General features: G+C 39.9%; 1 protein-coding gene across 2 annotated transcripts in view; it reads left to right on the forward strand.

Annotated features, from left to right (window-relative positions):
• Positions 1-465: 465 nt before the first annotated feature.
• LOC122551476 (calcitonin gene-related peptide type 1 receptor-like) overlaps positions 466-19,010 on the forward strand; it is an 81,109-nt gene continuing 62,564 nt past the window's right edge. Inside the window, exon 1 of one of the 2 annotated variants that reach the window (XM_043693437.1) lies at positions 466-700. The gene's annotated coding sequence lies outside the window, so the exon portion shown is untranslated. The remainder of the gene's footprint in view (positions 701-19,010) is intronic. The other variant, XM_043693436.1, reaches the window with a different exon arrangement.

Raw genomic sequence — 19,010 nt, forward strand, 5'->3', positions numbered from 1 at the left:
TTGGTCAAGTCCGGTATATCTATGATACTTGATCACTTTTGAATGGTGATTATTTCGAAATGTTGGTAACTTGATGTATTCCCAACTCTAAATTGGCCCCGTTATCTAAATCCACTAAAATTCGAGGTACCTTAACAGTTTCCCAACCCCTATGTGTCTTTGAGAAGCTGCTTTTCTGGTTAACTGTTATTTTGTTTCAGAAATGGTAAAGTTTGTTGCTCTGAGTGCGTGTGCAGTTCTGCTGATCTGGAATCCGAGTGCAGGCTCCGAGCTGTGTGTTGGCAACAGGACAATAGCGGGCAGTTTCTCACCCTATCCCCGTTCTGAGGGTCGGAGAAGGGGCGGGGGGAGCTGCAAAACATCAGCACAAGGGGTTTCCGAATCAACGCGTTCTGATTCTGGGACATGATAGCGAATTGAAGGCGGGCTGAGTGATGTCACAGGAAGCGGGAGGCTTTCCTTTTCTCGGTGATGCTCTTGTATTGATTGCTTGCTCCCTGACAGGGTTCCCAGCTCTAAACTTAAAGCCGACAGTAGCGAGTGCAGTTTGCACACTCCGAGAGGGTAGAGCGTGAGAGCCAGTCCTTGCCCTGGATTATCCCCTCACTTTGCAGATCCTGTATTGAGTTAGCGAGCCGCACAGAGTCTCCCCTGCAATCCTAAGGATTATTCTACTGGAACCTCAATCCAGCTCCGGCTGGTAAGTAGAATACACTACTTATTCTGTCATCTAACTGGAGAACATACACACACACACACACACAAATCCCCCAGGAAAGCCATCTACCGATATATCACACAGAGCTTGTTGCTTGATCTTTCACAGCCGAGTTAGCATCTGTAAAAATAACTGCAGTCTCCAGTGTAAAGCATGTGAGCGATGTTTTCAGAAACTCGCCACTCTGTTCCATCAGCCAACTGTCTCCTTACCACTAGAGTTTCATCTGAGGGCGGGTGAATTAGATTTGCACCTATTTTGCTGGGTTTTGGGGAAAATGTGCTGCATGTTTTTATTTGGTTTGTTTGCAGAGGATAGTTAGACTTACACTCCTGGAAGCGGGTGCTGTAGCTGAGATTGTAACATGCCTTGCTATTTTAAGACGACCGGAGCTTATGTCCCTATGTTCTGGCAGAATAAGAGTTTAGCAACATATACCAAACAGCATGGAAATCCCAAACGCTCAGGATCATTAATCATGAGGGGGAAAAACATCCGCGCACACTTTAGCATAGCCATCAAATGGATTGTCCTTCATATATGAACTGATTTAATAAAATGATTAAGTATACACAGTAATGTCTGCAAATATATTGCAAGCTTCTCCGTGGAAGATGGCAGGAGTGAATGGTTAGCAGACCTTGTATTGAGTATTGATTCAGTTACTTAAAAAATACATTTTCAAATAAATGATGCTCACTTTTGCATTCTACCCAAGTTTAAAATAGTATCACACTGTCAATACACAAATAGTATAATATCTTTGCATATTACAGGTGGTATCTACCTGTAAATATGTTAATCATCCCGCGGATGTTACAGCCGCTTCACGGAGATGATTAATTGTCTACCAAACATTTATCCAGCAATTTATTAAGGGAGAGAGGACCCGTTTGATACAATGAAATGTTGAACTTGAATACTTGTCGGCATTCATTCGACCATGCTGACAATCAGATTTGAACTTTTCTTTCAGTTGAATTTATTGTACTTCAAATAACAATGGCTTGGAAAGTACCCTTTGTTTTATGGTTGGCTTCATTTCGTTGTAAGAGGTAAGGAAAAGCAAGGAATGCAATCACTTATACAGGCGTATTTTTATGATCAAAACTTTTAACAGCAAGAAAATTGAGGGACTTACTAAATATTCCCTCTTTAAAACACTGGTATATACCTTGGGTGTCTTGTAATAGAAGCAAATGTTGACTTAAAGATAAGGTAAAATCTGTAACATTCTTGCGGGGCCGATAACCCTGTTATCAATCGGGTGATGTAGTATAGAATGCTGCCTGAAGGGGGCGCCGCAAGGATGGCTTTATAGCAAATGGTGGGGAAAATGTTTTTATTGTATTTCGTTCATTAACAAGGCATCTAAAGTAGCTGGAAGCTCTCCGGACACTAACATCAGTTGATTGTTGTATAGCCATTTGGCAGGTGTGTGTGTTTTTTATAGGGTCTGGCAGAATACATTTGCTCTTGCAAGGAGCGCAAATTCAGGGGCAGCTTCTGAAGCTGCAAAATGCTGTCATTACATAACTGTACATTGTAAGGTTTGAATTCCTACTCGTTTAAAGTGAAAATAAATATGTTTAACTGAATACAACACGTTTATCTTCCTCATATTATTCACCTCAGCCCCCTTGTGCACATTTGATCAGGGTAAACACATTTATAATTCTAAAACTCAGTGACACTCCTGCAAGGTTAAAAACAATGAATGCCAACACAAGAGGGAAAATCAAACAAAATGCTGGAAAAACCTCAGCAGGTTTGGCAGCATCTGTGAAGAGAAAGCAGCGTTAATGTTTTGCAATCAGTGACTTCTTCAGAACTGACTGTAGCTAGGAAAAGGTTAGTATCTATGCTGAAGAAGGGGTTTTGGGGGTGTGGGGGGATGGAGTGGGGGGAGGAGTATAATATAGGTGGAGATAGCGCCCAGAGATAGAATAGCAATTGGACAGAGAAGGGATCCAGTAAAGGTCAGCTTGGGAGAATCATGGTGTTCATGGTGACCATTAGGGGCCGTCAACAGGTTGCTTGTATTTTTTAAAAATTTTATCAAACAATACAGTTTACAAAACAGTTAACATTAATAGCTGTATACAAAGAAACAACAATTTTACAAGGGAGAGGGGCAGCAAAGCCAGGCCCCAATCCCCACTGTTCAACCAGTTTTCAGAAAAATGAGGACAAACCCGAAATTCCCAGTTTCAATTATCACAAACAGTAACAATAACAAGTACATATAAGACAATCCAATTCACAGGTTGCTTGTAATAGCAGCCTATGCGATGACAAGACCTGGTGTGTCAAAACACAAGAGAAGGTGCTTAGGCACTCAAATTATTCAACTCAACATTAAGGCCCCAATGAGATGCTGCTCTTGCAACTTGTACAGAGGTGTGCTGCAGCAGTGCAGCAAGGTTGAGACAGGAATGTTGGCCAGAGAACATGTCGAAGTGGCAGGCAAACTAGACCTGCTGAGCTTTTCCAGTATTTTCTGTTTTTGTTTCTGATTTCCGGCCTCAACAGTTTTTTGGGCTCTTTGTTTAAGGAAAAGATACATCACAAAAAGCAGAAAAAGTTGCAGAGGCTGGTTTGAAGAAAAGTCTTCAAAAAAAAGGAAGAGGAATTTTAGGGAATGAATGCCAGAACTGAAGATGTTGTGGGGATAGCAGCTGGAGGGAGGAATGTGTAGAAGGTCAGATTGAGAGGAATGGAACATATATCAGTGATGGAGGAAATTGTATTGTTGGAAGAGGTTACACAAATGGATGGGTCAAGTAGTGGAATTACTTTAGCTTTAAGATAAACATTTTATATTGGAAGTACGCAGGGTTAATAGCCAAGATACGTTGAAAGAGGCAGCAGTAATTGTTAGCTATAAGTTGCTGTGGGATAGGATGTGAGCAACTGATTTACAGATGAGTACTGACTTTTGAGGGTGGACAATAGGAAGTTTAAACTTCATAAACACACAAAAACTTTCTGAATGGTAAAGGAGTTTGAAAATAACATGTCCTGTTGATCTAAAAATGAAATTTGAATTGGCTATATATAGTTAAAGCATTGCAAGGTATAAATTGGTGATGAGACAGAAACTAGTGTGAAACAGGCATCACACCTGGATGGTGCACTCAAAGATGTTGATCCAACATTTTCTGCTAATTGAGCCCCAAGGCTTTAGCTGCAAAAAATTGGGAAGCAGTGGATGGTAATGGAGCATCTTGCAGTTAAGACCTTGGGGGTGGAAGGGGTAGGAGTGAGTGGGAAGCTATAAGTTGTGTGAGCCTGGGCTAGCATTGAAACATTATTGTGGTAGAGAAGGACTGCCTGGTTTGTTTCATGAGTACTACATAGAGCATCCATTGGGCGGCACGGTGGCTCAGTGGTTAGCACTGCTGCCTTACAGCGCTGGGGACCCAGGTTCAATTCCAGCCCCAGGTGACTGTCTGTGTGGAGTTTGCATGTTCTCCCTGTGTCTGTGTGGGTTTCCTCTGGGTGCTCTGGTTTCCTCCCACAGTCCAAAGATGTGCAGGTTAGGTGAATTGGTTATGCTAAATTGCCTGTAGAGTTAGGTGTATTAGCTAGGGGGAATGGGTCTGGGTGGATTACTCTTCGGAGGGTCAGTGTGGACTAGTTGGGCTGAAGGGCCTGTTTCCACACTGTAGGGCATCTAATATAATTAAAAGGTTTCCAAATTATTGTTCTGTGTTTTCAATGATCTCTCATTATATAGGAGTTATCATCAATCAGATTGTAGGAAACATACAGTTTAACCAGTCTTGGAAACACACTAGCTGCAAATAAGGAGAAGGGGCACATGTGCAATTCCTAGTGTTAATGTTACAGATCTAATCTTCACAAGCAAAAGCTCAAATTCCATGAAGAGCAACTCTTTTTTTATTCACTCTTTGGATGTGGGTGTTGCTAGCGGTAAGCTGCTGTCTTGAACTGCTGCAGTCCATTTGATGAAGGTACACCCATAATGCCATTAGGGAAGGAATTCTGGGATTTTGAACCGCACGCCCCAACACTGAAGAAATGGTGATATGTTTCCAAATCTGGATGCCGAGTGGCTTGGAGGGAAACTTGCAGATGGTGGTGATCCCATGTATCTGCTGTCTTTGTGACCTTCAAGATGAAAGTGGCTGTGGGTCTGGAAGGTGATGTTTAAGGAGCCCTGGTGAATTTCTGCAGTGCATCTTATAGATTCTGCACACTGCTGCCACTGTACATCAGTGAAGAGAAACTGAATGTTTGTGGGTGTAGTGCCAATTAAGGGCTTGCTTTGTTTTGGATGGTGATAAGTTTCTTGAGTATTGTTGGAGTTGCATTCATCCAGGCAGGTTTTTCTTTTATCTATTCTGACTTGTGCCTTCTAGATGATGGCTAGGTTTTGGGGATTCAGGATGTGAGTTACTCCCTACAGTATTCCTAGCCTTTGATCTGGTCTTGTAGCCGCAGTAGTTCTATTTCTAGTCAAGTTCAGTTTCTGGTCAGTGGTAACCTCCAAAGGTGTTGATAGTGGGGGATTCAGTGGCAGTAATACCATTGAATGTCAAGGGACAGTCATTAGATTTTGTCTTACTGGCAATGATCATTGCCTGGCACTTGTGTGCTGTGAGTGTTCCTGACTACACATAAAGTTATGAAAGGTTTTTCTTTTATCTATTCATCAGATGCTTTCAGCAATTCTTTGTGTGGTGGTTATTACAGGCATTAACATCAAGTTTGATAGCTGAATGCTAAAACAAACATTAAGGTCCTGATCAAGGAGTTGAATGACAATTTTATGGGAGTGCTCTGGATATTTGACAGTCACCAACTGCCAGTATGAAGACTGACTTCTGCACCTTTATGTTTTGGCCAGTAATAGAAGATTTTTTTGCTCCTAACAACTAAAAATGCTGGAATCTTCAACTGGTCAGTAAGCATTTGGAATTTGAAGGTGTTTTAAATATTTGGGTATTGTTTAATCATTCACAAAATAAACTAATTGTACACTTCGGGGATTTCTGTTTTCATTTCAGATTTATAACATTTGTCTTCATATTTTTATCCAGTTCTGTGTTTTTTTTCAAAATTTGCCTTAGTTCCAATGTTCTGGGGTTTTATAAGCTGAGAGTTATATGTAAGGAATTCGGCTAAGATTTTTATTATCGGTTGCTTTTTTGGATGGATCCCGGCAGAATTATGTGATACAGTCGACGAGTGCAGAATGTGTAATTATGTTGTCACATAACTCAGGGCTGTAACAATTCTATGGTCATGTGATCTGAGCCAGGTATTTGTGTCCTTCGTATATGCCCTGAATGCCTCCCTAAGTTTCTAAATTGTGGACAAGTAGATGTGGGCGACACGGTGGCCCAGTGGTTAGCACTGCTGCCTCACAGCGCCTGTAGACCCGGGTTCAATTCCCGACTCAGGCGACTGACTGTGTGGAGTTTGCACATTCTCCCCGTGTCTGCGTGGGTTTCCTCCGGGTGCTCTGGTTTCCTCCCACAGTCCAAAGATGTGCGGGTCAGGTGAATTGGCCATGCTAAATTGCCCGTAGTGTTAGGTTAAAGGGGTGGATGTAGGGGTATGGGTGGGTTGCGCTTCGGCGGGTCGGTGTGGACTTGTTGGGCCGAAGGGCCTGTTTCCACACTGTAAGTAATCTAATCTAATGTCTGGTCGTAAGACAATGTTAATATAAATTGTAAAGTTGCTTTATTTCATTGCTTGCACGGGTGTAAAAAGTAACAAGTGATATTTAGAATTCAAACAATATATCTTTGTTTAATATTGCAAATAGACTTAACATGCTGAAGTTCCCCACCCTATTGGACCAGCTTGCTTATACAAAATACCTTAATAAATGCTCTCCTACACAGTGACTCTTTTGTGTATTTTGTGGGACTACCTTTGGAGCTTTCTATTTAAGAAAACTGTTTCCTTTTATTCACTAACCATAGAGAAAGTTTATGCAAATAATCCCTGTTGAGCATTGAGGGCCAGTGACCTCCCAGTACAACACGTATAGGAGTTGTTTACCAAAGGTCAGGAGAGGTTAACCAAGTACTTATCATTTACAGTCTTTGGGGAATCAGGATTAAAACCAAGTCTATTATCACTTTAAGTATTTTTAATTTGCTTTGAAGCATATCCCTTAAATACAAATCTTCTTTTCCAAGTCTTTCATATGACAATATTGTTGATAGACTATCACAGAACACTAAAAGATATGAGCTGCTTCTCATAGTGATTTTGGTGAAGAGGTAATAAGAAACTGCTTTTGTTAGCTAGAATATCCGACTAGCCAAACTTCCAAGAGTAAAAACACTGTTTCTAAAACTGTATGCTTATATTCTGTTAGAAATGATTGCGTTTGTCAACAAACTTCACATAATGAAATCAAATCAAGCATGTCTAACAATAACACTGAGATAAGCAAAATGTTAGCTAAATGCTGTGATGAGCTGAAGACAAATACAACCTTAATGTGCCTGTTGTAGTTCAAGTATCCTTACAGTGTTTTAGATTTTGCTTATGATCAAAAAGTTGTTTCTTCATATGAAACAATTCTCCCACAGGTTGGAACTGGCACGTACTGAGAACAACGTCTGAAGTGTCAATAATATTCTTCTGCTTATTGATTCTATCTGATCCATTGGGTGTTCCAACTTTATCAATTTTGTTACCTGCAATCTCATGTTTGTTTTGGAAAGTACACAACAGAATTAGGAATTACTCCTTAACCGTCAACAGAATAACCTTCAATTGCCATAGTATAGCTATTCATTGAACATTGTGTGCCTGTTCTTGCCATTATGAGATGCTGAAATGTGGGGCCTGTCCAGTAATGTCTGAACACAGCAAATAACAATAAATCCTAGAAGTGTGTGTGCTCTGAACCTGGGATCACCAAGGCCTTAGCCTTAGTGTAAATTAAGGTTAAGTGCCATGATAAATTTGGAATCTGAACAACACCTGGAAGAGATTTAACACCAATACAAACTGGGGAGAGAATGAATTTCAATTTTACTCAATTTCAGCCTTTCTTGCTAATCCTGTAATGCTAATGTAAAAAAAATTGAAAGAACTGTGGATGCTGGAAATCAGAAACAGAAACAGAAATTGTTGGAAAATCTCAATAGGTCTGGTAACTATAGAACTTAAGCGTTAATGTTTCGGATCCAGTGCACTGCAGAATTTAAGTTCTGAAGTGCGCTGGATCTAAAACATTAACTCTGATCTCTCTTTGCAGATGCTGACAGACCTGCTGAGATTTTCCAGCAGTATCTGACTCTGTGGGCATTCTGTTTTGTAGAAAAAAGGTTAGATCAAGTTATCAGAGCTAAAATGGGAGCTTCTTAAAACTGAACATTAACAATTACTTCTGCTAGTTTCTTCCATGGATAGGTATTGTGTGGTTTAATGGATCATGTTCTGGAAAAACAGATTCAGAGAAGCCCATATTTTGTGTTAAGAGATCAATGGAAGTCTATTCTAATTGCTGCAAACCTTGTTATTCATCTTAGACATTTTTACCTTGATACATTGGATATGATGTGAATGCAATGATTTTCCAAGAAAGTCATACACTCCTACCTTCAGATTTATAAATCATATCAATAAAGACGGAGACTATCACCAGTCATAATGAAGATAGCCACAGCTCTGTGTTTTTTCATGCTTCAAGAAACAAAAGGAAGGATCTGTCCAAACCCCAATCTTCCAGGATACATGTATCACGCAGATTATACACGTTTTGCTTGCCCAGAAAACCTCAATTCATTATTGAAACACATGAGGCAACATGACAGGAACTACTAGTTTACCAGCTGCGCATGATGCGAGACATTATTGATGGTATGGAGTGGGTCACTCTTGTGAACTGTTTGTGGCCCTTTCCTGTAAGCTACCTTATTCACTTTACTTGCAGTTTACAGTTTACCAGACATTTGGGAGATGCAAACTGCTGGGGAAACCAGGCTGTCTACTGCAATGATAGCTGTTTCTCCCATAAGAAATCCATGGGTAAGAGGTAAATAATCATATAATGAGGCATGCAATGTTACCAAGTTCTTAGAAAATTGACCCTTAAAACATGGCCAGATGCTGGCACAAAGTTAGGAAGTGCGACACTGCAGCCTACAAAAGGTTTCCATAATGTTGTTCGAGGGCTTTAAGCATCTTATTATCTCGGGCTGTTATCGTGGATCACTTTCTGGGAGACCTGCAGTGTTTACCAGTCTCAGAAGGACAGCAGATCCAGTGACAAACAGGGATGATGCAATTTCTGGGTTGACTTTACAGAGTTGAACTTCATAATCAAGCTGAGAAAACGTTGTGGCATAATGTTATGAATAAAGGAACTTCTCATGTCACTAAGTCAAGGAATATGCACTTGTCCAAGATAAATCATAATTATGCAAATAATAGGTTTAGCCACATCACTCCGAATTACCATTTTGTCCACTCTGGGATCTGCTCACATACAGCATTGTAAAACTAAGGTAACATAGAACAGAAGCTGGAAGGACTTGACATTGAGATTCCAAAAATTGATACAGATATTAATTTGTCTTTTATCAAAAAAATGTTTTCCTCTTTATTTTAGAAGGTGTAGATGATTAGGTAGTCAATCCTTAGACTATTTTCATATGGGAAATCAGGTTTAGATAAACTGTGAATGTTGTTGGAGGGTGTCCTGGACAATAGCAGAAAACCTAAGAAATCTCTGAATAGCAGAAAACCTGAGAGGTCCTACTTATGAGAAAGCAGCACAAAGTGTCTCCATGAAAAAAACCTAGCTACCAGGGTATATGAATCAGAAGATTTTGTTTGAGAATGTCACTGGAGTAACCTGTAAAGAGGCTATCATACAATTTTCATCCAACCTGCAAGGAAATCTGCAGCTCAGTCCCTTAGAGGAACAGCACAGCAGTCACTGTGCCTCAGTAAGTCGTCACTGCACTTAAGTTCATGGCCAGAGGCTTATGCTAAATGGCAGCAGGCAACTACAGTCAGGTCAGTCAGTTTGCTCTCATTACAGAAGGCAAATAATTACTTTGCTTTTTGTAAGGATAAGAAGACTCATTGTTTTGGACATGGGTGTGAATTGTGACAATTGTGTGAACAGGATTGCTGACTGCTTGCTGCAAAATAATCCATTCATGTGGTCATAAAATCTCCCAAGATAAATCCAAATCATTATATAAAATGAAAGTGATTTCATTCTCATAATGGTCTGTAAGCAACCACAGGTTTCTGTCCATCAGAGTCCAGTATCTAGGGAGTAGCCATGATTTATTTATCTTTTGACAGTCCAGTGCCCTGGCCTTCCTTCAGAATAAAAGTGAAACCTTTTCTTCAGACTAGATTAGATTACTTACAGTGTGGAAACAGGCCCTTCGGCCCAACAAGTCCACGCCGATCCGCAACCCACCCATACCCCTTTAACCTAACACTACGGGCAATTTAGCACGGCCAATTCACCTGCCCCGCACATCTTTGGACTGTGGGAGGAAACCGGAGCACCCGGAGGAAACCCACGCAGACACGGGGAGAATGTGCAAACTCCACACAGTCAGTCGCCTGAGTCGGGAATTGAACCCGGGTCTCTGGCGCTGTGAGGCAGCAGTGCTAACCACTGTGCCACCGTGCCGCCCACAAACTAGAGGTACCAAATATTGCTGTGACTGTTTCTGCCATCAGTGAAGCAGCAAAATGTCACAAAAAAGAAATAAAAACTCAAATTAAAGTGAAATACTTGGAATGCTGAAGGATATTAATCATTATGACTTTTCCCTTCATCCTTATTTCTAGTTTAACACTGTGCAAAATGAAGGTTTGAGATCTGAGAAGCAGATAGCTGCTTCATTTACAGTAAAAGGCTGGTCAGGGCTCCTGTGGTGCAATGGCAGTATCCGTACCTCTAAACCTGGAGGCCTTGATTCATATCCCAACAATTCTGACCAGGCTGATTTAAAAAATAATATGATTGAGGTAGCCCATGTCTCATGTCAATTGAGTCAAAGGATAAATCTATGATGGATAACGTTTCTGGGGTTGGATTCTTCACCTCAGCCTGGGAGTCTAAAACCGGGGTTCGTTGTAGTTTTGGAAGATAGAAAGTCAGTACCATCTCCTTATCTGAGCTTCAATTTCTTACATTGAACTACACAGAACTCGCACCAGAGGTAAAGGCCATTGAATCAAATTGATCGTTCTCGTGTGTCTGCTCTATTTGAGCCTCCTCCCATACCACTCCATCTTATCCTTTTAGCATAGCTTCTATTCCCTTCTCCTTCATGTATTTATCTGGTTTCTTCTTCCATGCAAATAGGTTATAATAGATTTTCAAGAACACAGGTCTGATGAAAATAAATGATATCCTAATCCATAAGTAAGAAAGGGCCTTTGTAACCCCATTGATTCCACTGCTTCCTTTAAGCTAGCATCCTCTAATGGCTCTATAAGAAAGTGCATTCGGCTAGGCCTCCTACTGTACATTTTCTTTCCTTCACATGTGTTTGATGTTGTACTAGGTTTCTTCTGAGACATTTGCACTTATCACCCAAATCAACTTCAGCTAAGGACTGATATTTCCTGGATAACTGCTCAGGAAAAATTGCATCACTCTCACCCAGTAGCCCCTCCCCATCTGATCTGTGCCCATCAGATTGACTCTAAAGAACTGGTAAGTGTGACAGAGAGTGTGCTAACCAAGTCATGAATTACCAATGATTGTTCGTGCTGTTGAGCGTTTTGCTATTGAGTGCAATTCTTTTTACTGCTCTGCTTCCAAATCTGTGAAGTAAGTAAAAGAGAAATGCAACATATTTCTTGCTCACCTTTATTTTCTTATTGTTCTGCTGGTGTAAAGATTCCCTTACGTCTGAACTTCAGAAAAGTAGCACAAAACAACTCTCGGTACAAGAACTCTCATGTATTGTTTCCTGACCACCTCAGCTGAGTGCAATCCCAATATCTCAATATTCTCCTTCAACTGCATTAATGAACAAATGTACACTGTTCAGCTTGCTCCCAAACCTACACACAAATCTTTGCCCATGCAAGAAGAGAGCCAGAGAATAGTTATTTGACAACAATTGGAACACTTTTATCATAGCTTTTATGGAGCTCCCACAGAGATTTACTTATTTCAATGCATTATCATACTATGACTGGACTTTGAATGAGCTATAATGCAATGTATATTACTGCAGCAACGATAGTGCACAAGGGAAGTAGAGGAATTCTGGAAGCAAATAACAGATAAAGACAGAACAGTTTTCCATTATAGTTGTTGAATTTTGATGAAGGAGATGGCCAGGAGCTGCTGCCATATTAAGGTACATGTTAAAAAAAATCAAATTCCTAATTTTGGCTTTTAGGATACTTCTGAGATTTTATTTTAGATGAACATTGCAGAGGTTTACCTTGTGGCATTATTTGCTGAATGAGCCTTTTAAAGATCCATTTCATTTTAAACTCTGTGATGTGAAATTTGGATCCATGCCTCCCCTGGAGATGGTATTTCAGAAGCTGAAAGACCTATAAAACAGCCATGCTTTTCCCACAGCCATTTGCACCCCTTCTATCTCAGCATCATATTCTGAGAAGCTACTTGCACAGATATACTCCATGTCTCTTAGAAATCTTGCAGCTGGTGCTGTCATCACATCACTCCACCTCCAGCCAATTTGACATTGTACTTGCAAACCTGGAGCGCTCAAACATAGACAACATAATCATTTACAACTCAGCCAAGAATATACATTCAGCTGCAGGAGGGCCCCTGCATTATCATTACTTAAGGAGCCAGCCAATCAACTTACAAATAAGGTAACTTAGAATACCTTCATTATTGCAAAGTCTCTGGAAGTACTCTGAAATGTTCTGTTTTCTTTGGTGATGAGTTCCTGAATTTGATGGGGACTGTTCCTGCATCCGCACAGAGAAGACAGAGGATTTGGTGACTTGTCGACACAATTTAGAGGGAAGCAGAGACATGGAAATGGAACAGAAGCCGCACAGAAGGCAAGCTCTGCTTCATTCATCTTCCAAGTTGGACGTTGACTCTCTATTATGCTCCATGACAATGTCTGGAAACTGTTTGACAGACTAACCAATACACTCAGCATCTCAATGTGCATGCCTATCAGAATTCTCCTACATTTTGCCTCGTTGAGGTTCTCATCCTGCATCATCTGCAAAGCCACTGTCCAGGACACAAGAACTGTCCTGTCTGGGCTATCTACAGCCCGCTGCTGCAGCGACCCACAGTACATGTGGTTATCAACTCTATACATGTTGCTAAGATACATGCAGTAGCAATATCAGAGCTACTGACTGCGAGTGTAAGATGAAGTGACAGTGCCTTTTTATCAGTGCTGTGCTGTTACTCACTATTTGGGTAGGTAGCAGCAAGGAATCAGAAGAGCAAGGTTGGTATGAAGGAAAATATAAGAGGAAGAAATTTATAGATTGTGGTAATACTATCACCAATTACATTTCAGGGCAGACAGTAGGAAGACTGTTAGCAGAAGCTGAGAAATTGTTTAATTATCATTCTCCATGTTCTCAGTGATACCAATTACCCCAGGCTCTGTTGCAGTCAGCCTGAAGGTACAGAGAACCATCTCCATTGTAGGGCTGAGGAGAGGCAGAAGTCGTTGTCCTCTACCAGTTGCACCCTGCTCCCTTCTATTATGTGTCACTGTATCCTACAAGGGAGAGGACAAAATTATATTGCATTGTGTCCAGCTGATGTGCCTACTGCAGTTGGAGAACAACCAGAAGATGTGTGGAGCAGTTGGATCTTGCTGTGAAGCTGATATAATTAGAATGTGCATTGGAGATGGCTATATGGAAGTTTGATTGGAGTGCTGCGTGCCAAGGAGGTACTGTTGAGTGAATCATGAAGATGCGTGATTCATTGAGAGGCTTGAGAGATTGGTGGGTTGGAAATGTCATGTGGTGTTGCATTCCCTGTCTATTTGTGTAAGTTCATTACGTTAATTGTGTCATTGCTAATGTTCTATAACTTTATAGAATAATGCAAAAATATTAATTCTGTTTACTAGCACTGAATAAATAATTATTTTAATATTGATGGTTATTTCATTATCTTTGTACATTATCTGCATGATTTTTATCAGCAAAATTTAGGTTGGCAAAAATAAAATGCTGTTTAGAAGCAGCAAAATCCAGTGAATGAAAGAGAAAACTTGCATTTTTTATAAGGTCTGTCATGACCTCAAATGTCTCAAGGAAGTTCACACCCAAAGAGGAAACGTTGAACTTCAGAGGCTGAGGTGTGACCTTATAGAAGTTTATAAAATCATGGGGGGCATGGATAGGGTGAATAGCCAAGGTCTTTTTCCCAGGGTAGGGAAGTCCAAAATTAGAGGGCATAGGTTTAAGGTGAGAGAGAGGAAAGATTTAAAAGGGACCTAGAGGGTGACATTTTCATGCAGAGGGTGGTGTGTATATGGAATGAATGCCAGAGGAAGTGGTGGGGGCTGGTACAATTACAACATTTAAATGGCATCTGAATGGGTACACAAAGAGAAAGGGTTGAGAGGGATATGGGCCAAATGCTGACAAATGGGACTAGATTAATTTAGAATATGTGGTCGGCATGAATGAGTTGCACCCGAAGGGTCTGTACAAATTTATGACTCTAAGTGTTGTTATTATTGAAATGTGGAAAACACAGCAGCCAATTTTCACTCAGCAAGCCCTACAAATAGAACATCAGTTGAGCTATATGTATTAGTCTATCGGGGATAACTCCCTAGCTTTGCTTTGCCATGGGATCTTTAAGTTCACTTGAAAGAGCAAATGGAAGCTCAGTTGATTGCTGATCTAAAAGATAGCACATGTTCCCCTAGTACTATGCTGAAGAGTCAGCCTGGAAAACCCATGCACATTTGAAGGTCAGACGTTGATTTGTTAGTGAAAGGGCAGACATTGAGTCCAGACTGGCAACTTGAAAATATTGGTGAACTCAGACGTCAATCTCAATTGCAGAGGTCAGATGCACCAGATTTCATTTTGCACTGCATTTTCTGGCACTGTGCCATCTGTGATCAATTTAGTTCCATCAGAAGTTTCATTCATCTAGCCTCTAGAATTTTATAAGTTGATTAAGAAGGACAGCCCTCTACGGCAGCTAAGTTTCTATCTCAAAGCTGAATTTTTGATAATTGTACATGCACATCAATGTCCTTAATAGTTAATGCTGACTTGCCTATTCTAGAGGATATAATTCAACATTTTGGATTTTCAATAAGCATCCAATTTAAGATATTATATATGAGAAATTAAATATAAACTGACTTCTGTATTATGCTATCCAAAAAGCAAAATTTCCATACATTTTAGCTCTTGCCCATGTCTTTAGCTATATTAAAAGCTCATTAATTATAAGCTCCATATGTCATAATATTGGTACATTAAAACATCATTAAACCTCAGCTGTAATGACAAACAGATGTGTGTATTTGTTAATCTTGGGTAGCACAGTCACAATTTACATTTTCAAATAGAGTAAATGCACAGAAACAGAAAATGCACGTTAGCAATATTAGATATATTTTGTCCCACGATAAGCAGTCTTACACGTATATAATAAATTGCTAAGTTAAGATGATCTGTGTCCATGTGAGATAGGAATTAGCTTTTATATGGCATTCAACTTTACAATACTTTCTGACCTTTTCTTCACTTCAGCAGATTTATTTATTGATTTCTTCTTTGCATGAGATGATGAAGGGAAAAAGAAACAGCCAACTTTCCTGTGCTCTGTATTTAGGGTAAAGTTGACATGAAAAAGCAATCAGAGTTTTCTCCTACATTTCCAACAAAATTTAGTTGTTAACTCCTTGTTAATTCAGAATTTTCTGACCACTCTGCTCAGAGATATTATTAGACATAGGGCCTCCTGATCCATTGTACAACAAGAACCCTGTAAATTCAAAAGGTATCTATCTTTGTGGTATCTAATGTTTCACACATAATGCATGTCTGTATTGTAATCAGATTGGGAGCTGCTGTGTGGGCCTCAGTGAGGCAGTACCCATTTTGCACAAGTACAGATTGATGTTTTACTATAAAGCTGCATACTCAGAACCACTTCTCAACAGTTTAATGTTTGTAGATCTTGGGAACCAGTTCGAGTATCACCTCAGTTGTTAAATAAGTTCAAGTACCTCTGCCAAACATAACTGTGGATTCTCACCCAATGTCAATTAAAACTTAAGCCTGAATTTATGGCATCCTTAATACCTGGAATAGATTTCACAATGATTCTATACTGCGATAAAAATACATTTTCATTAACAACTTCAGCAGCAACTTACTTTTTATAAAACTTTTAATATAACTTTTATTAAACTTTTTTTACATCCCAGGCAGTTTTGTATTAAATATCCCAAAGCTTTAGAAAAGTACTGTCAAGTAAAATTTGACCCTGGCCTGCATAAAACAGCATTATGCTTGCTCAAAGAGGTAAGTTTAAGGTTTTAAAAAGCATCATAAAGGAGGATAGAATGAGGGAGAGATCATGGGGAAGGAATTTTAGTTCTTAAGGCTTGACAGCTGAAGGAAAGTGATTGTACTTGGAAATGCTTGACGTGCTGAGTTCAGAAACTTTGTTTGGGGAGAGGGTTTGCAGGGATGGAAGATGGGAATGCTATGGAGATTTAAAGAAAAACGAGGCTGTGGAGAGATTGAGGGATTTGCAAGATGAGCATTTTAAAATTAACCTGTTGCTTAATTGGGAGCCAGTATAGATCAGACTTCTGTGTGAGTTAAGACATAGGCAGCAGAGTTTTGAATTGTTTTTTCCCGATTTGGAATGTGGATGTCAAGGCATTTGCCAACAAATGGCATCTTTAATCATTTTTTAATTCTCCTTGATGGCTATTTCAGTGTGTATTACTGTGGGACTAAACTCACAGCTAAGCCAGATTGGATAAGGACAGAAGACTTCCTTCCCATTTTCCACTGTATTTATAACAAAATACATGTGACAATCAATAATATGAACCAGATGAGTTTTTACAGCATTCAGTGATTGCCTTCTGGTCACCATGAAAGGGACAAGCCTTTCAATCTCACTTATTGACTGAATTTCTATTCTGCCAGCTGCTTTATAAAAATTAAACCTGAGATTAGCATGGGCCTCTGGATTGCCAGTCCAATGACATTGCCACTCTACCACTGTCTCGCCATAATTCCTTCATGTTTGCAGAGGTGAAACTAGGAGGGACATGCCAGAAGTGTGTTGGAATAGTCAACTCTGCAGGTAATAAAGACTTGGATCAAGGTTTCATCAGCAGATAGCTGAAGCAAGGGTAGAAGCAGGTAGAAGCAGGTGGAATTTGATGCCAGGCTTTCATTAGTACTCAGGTTAGAAAGCTGTGGCTTTTGAGAATTATCAAAAATTTAATGCACCCCATTTAACAGTCACTTCTGTAAAGGTACTAGGAAGCTATTACTCTGCACTGAAAAACATGCAAACTCCAGTTTGAACTCTTGCTGCACAAAAAGTAGTCCTGGCAATGTTATATGTTTTATTGGGAAATTAATTGCTGCCACATATAAGGCCCTATCGGAATATTAATCCCCTTCCCTTCAAAGCATCAATTAATGGCCAATTTCTAAGCTGCACTAAATTGTTCACTCATTCCCCAAAAGTAGTCAAATTTAACCCAACAATGCAACATGAGAGTTTACATTGCTACTATAACATTAACATTAAAGCATGCCACATCAGCCAGGCATTTGCTTGTGACCTAAGTTTTCTATTGCACTTTGGAGAACTATGATTTCACAATACAAAATGGCAGGGAAGAGCACCTTTGCTGCATTTTAAGTCTATGAATATTCATTTTAGAATGTTATTATCAAATGCAATTCTTCTCTCCTTGCAGGTTTTAAATCTGTTTAAATGATCCAAAATCATTTTCGAGTTAGGCTTTTAACAGAAAAATAACAGTCGAAAAAAAATCCATCGTTGCAAAATGATAAATTATCAGCTCTATTTTGGACTTCCCCTCTGAAATTAGAAATGTTGCAGGTTAGAGATAGGAGGACAGCACAGCAGACAAAAACATTTTTCTCAGGACCATTAATCACTCGTGCATGCTGTCCAAATGCTGCTTATTTTCTGTTGTGATTAAACTAGCTAAAATCGAAAAAAGCACAGCATCTTAAAGGTTGCAGAGGAAATTGAGTGAAATAATGGGGCTATCAAGCTATGTTTGAAATTAGATCTGGAATGCTTCGCTGAAGTTTTCGAAGTAGATGCTAATTAATTCAGTATCACATAAAGATAGTTTCGGTTTAATAATACAAGCTCTTAATTTGAAACAGAAGTACCCTGAAAAAGTTCTTGTGTAATACTTACCTGTGGCCTTGAATTCAACACTCATGTGAAAGTCAAGATCTACTATGATCATGGACAAGAAAATAATCGTAGAGAAAACGTAGATGAATTTTGTGCAAAAGACTCTGAATGTAGTGAGAAAGACAAGGATGAGAATGCATGCATATGAGGAATGAAAGAGGTAACTGTGCAAATGTCTGCATAAAAAATGAAAATGTTAATACATTGCAAAATTTGAGCATCTTTTTATATTATCCTCTGCTATTATCCTCTGCTCCTCTCTCATTTGGGAGGTGTTTGGAAAAATGGTTCAATAATTATGTCCTTGATAATTATGTACCTGTCAGGCAGGGAGGAAAGGGTCGTGCGAGGGAGCCGTGGTTTAATAAGGAATTGGAATCCCTTGTTAAATGGAAGAGGGCGGCCTATCTCAAGATGAGACGTGAAGGTTCAATTGGGGCGATTGAGAGTTATAGGGTAGCCAGGAAGGACCTGAAGAGAGAGCTAAGAGCAGCAAGGAGGGGACATGAAAGGTCCTTAGTCGGTAGGATTAGGGAAAACCCTAAGGCTTTCTATAGCTATGTCAGGAATAAAAGAATGACTAGGGTAGGAATAGGTCCAGTCAAGGATAGTAGTGGGAAGTTGCGTGTGGAGGCGGAAGAGATTGGGGAGACACTGAATGAATACTTTTCTTCAGTATTTACTCAGGAACAGGGCATTGTCGTCGATGTGAATACTGAGTCACAAATAAGTAGAATGGATGGCTTTGAGGTATGTAGAGAAGAGGTGCTGGAAACCCTGGAAAAGGTGAAAATAGATAAGTCCCCTGGGCCTGATGGCATTTATCCTAGGATTCTCGGGGAAGCAAGGGAGGAGATTGCAGAGCCATTGGCCTTGATCTTTATG

This window comes from Chiloscyllium plagiosum, chromosome 7, assembly GCF_004010195.1.
Source record: "Chiloscyllium plagiosum isolate BGI_BamShark_2017 chromosome 7, ASM401019v2, whole genome shotgun sequence".
Taxonomy (NCBI): Eukaryota; Metazoa; Chordata; class Chondrichthyes; order Orectolobiformes; family Hemiscylliidae; genus Chiloscyllium; species Chiloscyllium plagiosum.